Raw genomic sequence first — 6585 nt, 5'->3', positions numbered from 1 at the left:
AGTGTTTTTGAAGCTGCTGCCACCAATCTGGACGAGCTCACAGAAACTGTTACATCATACATCAGTTTCTGTGAGGATTTATGCATCCCTACAAAGACTTATTTATCCTTCAACAATGATAAACCATGGTTCACACCAAAACTCAGACAGCTGCTTCAGGCCAAAGAGGATGCCTACAGGAGCGGGGACAGGATCTGGTGTAATCAGGCCAGAAACACTCTGACAAAGGAGATTGGGGTGGCTAAAAAGAGCTACTCCAAAAAGCTGGAAAACCAGTTTTCTGCCAACGACCCTGCATCAGTGTGGAAAGGCCTGAAAGACATTACCAACTACAGGACACCATCCCCTAGCATCAAGAGCAATAAACAGCTTGTTGAAGATTTAAATCACTTCTATTGTAGATTTGAGACCCTATACCAGACACTTTACACCCACCCTGACCATCTCTATACACAGCCATCAACACCTCCAGCCATTCCCCTCTCCTCCCACCCTGCACTTCAGATCAGTGAGGATAACGTACGCCAGATCTTTAGAAAACAAAAGAGAAGGAAAGCACCGGGCCCAGACAGTGTTTCACCAGCCTGTCTGAAGACCTGCGCTGACCAGCAGGCCTCCATCTTCACACTGATCTTCAACAGATCACTGGAGCTGTGTCAGTCTCTGATAAACTGAAAGTCTTTAGCAGGTTAGCCTTTAGTGCAGCGTATTTGTGTCGTTCTGGGGGATTTTCCAGAATGCTTAACGCTCGTGCGGCTGTGGAACTGTTGAGAGCTGCGACCACATAGAAGTATCTCGTGTCGTCCGCGGTTATCTCTCGTAAAGTGAACTGAGCCTCGGCTTGAGCGAACCACACGGGCGCTTGTTGCTCCCAAAACTCCGGAAGCTTAAGCGATACAGCGTTCGTCGCCATTTTGCGTTAATAGTTCTGACTCGGGGTAACCAATGTAGCACTTGTGCTAACAAAAGAAAATACGAGGAAACCGCACGCGGTAGCTCTCAACGCAGTCCGTTTTATTTAACCCATAAGATGGCGCCGCGAATGGCTGCCTCGGTGTGGAGCTCTCCAGTAGTCTTGCTGTTTTTGTTAGTTTGTCCTGTTTTATGTCTGTCAAACACTATCAGTTTTACAAGGAACGAACTGCTGAACATTCGGCAGTGGACACCAACTAATCTGCAACCAGTTTTCGATTTCTCTGACGTTTTGCTGGATATTTTAGTCAGTGCAGTCGCGTGGAGAGGACGCCGGAAGAAACGCAAGCGCGGGAAGCGAGCCGGCGTGCTCGTCAAGCTCAGACAGCGTGCCCTAAGAACGCCGTTGCCAAGCATTCATCTTGCGAATCTCCGCTCTCTACCAAACAAAATGGACGAACTTCGCCTGCTTTCAAGCAAAAACAAGGTTTTTACAAACTCTGCTGCTCTGTGTTTTACGGAAACCTGGCTGAACGAAACCATTCCGGACAGCGCGTTACATCTGTCGGACTTTCAGCTGTTCAGAGCGGATCGCGATACGGAGACAACGGGGAAAACGCGCGGTGGTGGGACATGCTTTTACATCAACAGAAGGTGGTGTACGGATGTAACTGTGTTAAAGAAGATGTGCTGTCCTGATGTGGAAGCGCTTTTCATTAACTGTAAACCGTTCTACTCGCCGCGGGAGTTTTCATCAGTCCTCCTCGTAAGTGTTTACATTCCACCACAAGCACACGTGTGGACTGCGCTGCAACAGCTGGCTGATCTGATCACAGACACAGAACAACAACACCCGGATTCTGTCTTTATCATTCTAGGAGACTTTAATCAGGCAAAACTCACACGTGAGCTGCCTAAATTTAAACAACATATCACATGCCCCACAAGAGACAATAATATTTTAGACCATTGCTACACTACTATAAAAGGTGCATATCGCTCTGTCGCCCGAGCAGCTCTAGGACTCTCTGATCACTGCCTGGTTCATCTGCTACCAACTTACAGACAAAAACTTAAAACTGCTAAGCCAGAAATAAGGACTGTAAAGAGATGGACCAACGACACAGAGCAGGTCTTACAAGCCTGTTTTCAATGCACTGACTGGAGTGTTTTTGAAGCTGCTGCCACCAATCTGGACGAGCTCACAGAAACTGTTACATCATACATCAGTTTCTGTGAGGATTTATGCATCCCTACAAAGACTTATTTATCCTTCAACAATGATAAACCATGGTTCACACCAAAACTCAGACAGCTGCTTCAGGCCAAAGAGGATGCCTACAGGAGCGGGGACAGGATCTGGTGTAATCAGGCCAGAAACACTCTGACAAAGGAGATTGGGGTGGCTAAAAAGAGCTACTCCAAAAAGCTGGAAAACCAGTTTTCTGCCAACGACCCTGCATCAGTGTGGAAAGGCCTGAAAGACATTACCAACTACAGGACACCATCCCCTAGCATCAAGAGCAATAAACAGCTTGTTGAAGATTTAAATCACTTCTATTGTAGATTTGAGACCCTATACCAGACACTTTACACCCACCCTGACCATCTCTATACACAGCCATCAACACCTCCAGCCATTCCCCTCTCCTCCCACCCTGCACTTCAGATCAGTGAGGATAACGTACGCCAGATCTTTAGAAAACAAAAGAGAAGGAAAGCACCGGGCCCAGACAGTGTTTCACCAGCCTGTCTGAAGACCTGCGCTGACCAGCAGGCCTCCATCTTCACACTGATCTTCAACAGATCACTGGAGCTGTGCAAAGTCCCTTCATGCTTTAAACGGTCCATCATCATCCCAATCCCAAAGAAACCAAAGATCACTGGACTCAATGACTACAGACCTGTGGCTTTAACATCTGTTGCCATGAAGTCATTTGAAAGACTGGTGTTGGCTTATTTGAAGGTCATCACTGACCCTTTGCTGGACCCCCTGCAGTTTGCCTAAAGAGCAAACCGGTCTGTGGATGATGCAGTTAACATGGGACTGCATTACACCCTACAACATCTGGACAAACCAGGGACTTATGCGAGGATCTTGTTCGTGGACTTCAGTTCTGCCTTCAATACAATCATCCCGTCACTGCTCCAGACCAAACAGACCCAGCTCTCTGTCCCTAGCTCTGTCTGTCAATGGATCACCAGCTTTCTGACAGTCAGACAACAGTTAGTCAGAATGGGCAAAATCATGTCAGACAGCCGCGCCATCAGCACTGGTGCCCCACAGGGATGTGTTCTCTCCCCACTGCTCTTCCCCCTGTACACCAATGACTGCACCTCTAAAGACCCCTCCGTCAAGCTCCTGAAGTTTGCAGACACTGCAACACTACTGTTATCGGTCTCATCCGGAACGGTGACGAGTCTGCGTACAGACAGGAGGTGGAGCAGCTGGCTCTATGGTGCAGGTACAACAACCTGGAGCTGAACACGCTCAAAACAGTGGAGATGATAGTGGACTTTAGGAGAATTCCGGAAATTTCCGGAGCTCTTCTGTCACACTGCACTTTCACCTAGTGTGCTTAACTTTTATTTTTATTCTGTACTTTCGTTGCCTTTGTTGATTGTTACTTGTCTTGTAACCTTACTTGTGTACTGGAAGCTTCTGTAACCAAGACAAATTCCTCGTGTGTGTAAGCACACCTGGCAATAAAGCTTGTTCTGATTGTTCTGATTGTTCTGAAGAACATCAAAAACACAAGAACACCACAGGAACAGAATCCCGGCTCCGCCTCCTTAAAGGGGCCATATGGCTTCTCTCTCAGTGAATACCGGTTGTGAATTATGTCAGCAAGTCCATCGTGTGTGTGGTGCTTGCATCTGCCACTACATAAGTATGTTTGTGACTGATGTTTTTGGGTGTTAAACTTCTGTTAATGCTACCTGACATAGATATTTGTCCCAGGAGGATGGGCTGTGGTGATGTACCCTCGTGTGATTGTCTAAATTATAAAATGCTGTTTAGGTGCAGAGAGGACTTTTTGCAGATATCCTCCTCTCGTGGAAACACTTACCCAATGTTGTCATCTATGATTGGCCACACACACCAATCTTCGGCCCCAGAGGTGCTGACCTTCACACCACATGAAGGTTGTCTAGCTGACCAAACAGACAGCAACATACAGTAAATATGGCAAAGGAGGTAAAGTTGAAGATATATAGCTTCAGCGCAAGTTCTGCCGGGAAGACTCATCTCGCATCATCCACTACCAATCAACACCTAACCAATCACCTCCCAACATGGAACATTAAAGATCGCCACTTACCCCTTTCTACGTCCGCAGTCAAAGCAACAGTGATTCGCCGTAATCCAGAAAACTAGAGGCTGCAGGCATTCCGGCCGACCCCGATCTTTCCAGGGATGATCTGCTTGTGCTGGCCTTCAACGCCTTAGGCGCCCCTCCCGCAACGGCCGATTTACCTCCGACAACATCCGCGCTACCAACCCAGGCCGGTAGAAAGTGAACCGGCAAATCCTCTCCACCTCGTCAATCCAAAAAATGCCCGCAGCCCACAAGGATCTACTCTCCTCCGCACGCATCCTGCGATGCCAACGATCAGCTGCTTCAGGTTGTTCGATCTCTGTCCGCCACCGTCCAAAGGCTACAATCTAAAATGGTGCACGGCGCTCAGCAACCCATGCTCTAACATCAGGATGCACTCCGCACCATCGACTGACCGTCTCATCCCCGGAATGCACTATCAACTAAGCACGACGTCAACATCTACCCCCGTAGCCACTCCAACTATCATCCAGATACCCTTTCAGGACGCAACTGCTCCGCCGGCGACAGCACATTTTACACTCGCCACCCCAGCCAAAGCTTTTGGCACATTATCTTGGCTTTACTCCTACTCCCCTCGCCTGCGGCCGACTGGAAAATGGTCGATTGCGGTGACGTGGCAGTCTTTTTCTGGACGTCCGATCCCAGACTCTAACGTAACCTGTCGATCTGCAAATTTGTGATTGCTTTGGCATTAACCGCAACATACTCTGCCAAGTTTATCCGGAGAAGAGGGAGGAGCTGGATATTTATTTAGGAATGATGGCAGATTTCAGCCAATGCGACGGAGGTACACTGTTCTAAGAATACCATGCATCTTTCTCTGCTAAATCCACTTCTTTCATTTCCCATTTTAACTCTAGAATCGACTGGTCCATCGTAGATACAGAACTGCTCGTTCGCCACTTTGGCGGCCAAATGACACTCGCATGCTCTATTTGCAGCTCTCACGGACATTCGGCACAGTTTTGCCCTAAAACAACCAATAGTCCAGATTCGCCCGTTGTTCTCTGCGCTGGAAATGTAAGGAAGCGTACAGACGCTAGGGGTCAGAACATCATAACTTTTAATGGCACTTCTCTTTGCAATAATTTTAATGAATCCGTCTGTTCTTTTCCCCAATGCAAATTCACTGACTTATGTAGCTTTTGCAAAGACCCACACCCGAACTCTGTCTTTAAGGAGATCTAGGCCGGCTATCCGAGAGGAAGCCGCCGATCGGAAGAGAAAGTTCTGATCAACCTTGTATCTACTCCCATTAACGTCCCAATCCTCTCAAACTACCTCTCGACGCACCCCGATAGATGTTTCATAGATTATTTGTTAACCGGCCTATATCAAGGGTTCCGGGTCGGTGTCACGTCACAACTCACAGCTTCCTTTTTGGCGAAAAATCTACAATCAGCCATGTCTGAACCTGCAAAGGGGGAGCAAAGTCAATAAAGGTTATGTAACCTTATTCCTTGTTTCGCATTAACTCGATCAGCATTACCACTAGAAAATATTCAGGTAAAAAACGCCTCATTTTCGACATGTCTTCTCCCCACTCCAGCACAAACGCAAGCATTAACGAATGCATCCGTTTAAAACCCTTTTTCACTGCATTACGCATCAGTCGATAACGCTCTCCGGGTCATAAAGCTAGCCAGACCCGGGGCTTCACTAGCCAAAGCCGACATCAAATACGCCTTCAAAATTATACCTCTACACCCCGCAGACCGCCACCTGTTCCCCAACGCCGGTCATTTATCTCACGCATGCTTACAACATTTTGGGACTTTAGGTTTGACGAGAAATACAATATGCATTAAGATACTTTTGATGCATCAAAACTAAAGCATTTGGTTTGATTTGTGTGCTGTTTGGAATAGTTCTTGTAGATTAGGGTTAGGGTGTATCTAAATAATCTATGAAGAGACTCGAGCAGATGTATAAATATTTTTAATGTGGAAATGTTTCTATGGCACTTAAAGTTTCTTTTCATATATGAATGGCAAGTGATAGTTTCAAACACATAAACTTCACAGAAACATATATAGCTCCATCATGGAGAAATACTCAAGATCCTCTAGCGTACTTTCTTGCGAGTATTGAACCCATAAATCTTTTAGCTTTCTTGTAGCTCAGTGGTAAGAGCATTTCTTTAACAACGCAAGGTTGTGGGTTCGATCCCAGGGGATTGCAGATACCTATGTAAAATGTATAGGATAATGCAATTTAAGTCCAGACCATTATGTTTTACGTGTAAGATTCTACAAGTCGTGCTGTAGCTCAATAATATTTGATGTGTACAATGTTTTCTACAGCTTTATCTACTCAGTGGGTTGATGGG

The sequence above is a fragment of the Barbatula barbatula genome, assembly GCF_947034865.1.
Source record: "Barbatula barbatula genome assembly, chromosome: 6".
In the NCBI taxonomy this organism is placed as follows: Eukaryota; Metazoa; Chordata; class Actinopteri; order Cypriniformes; family Nemacheilidae; genus Barbatula; species Barbatula barbatula.
Note: the sequence above shows the minus strand (reverse complement) of the source record.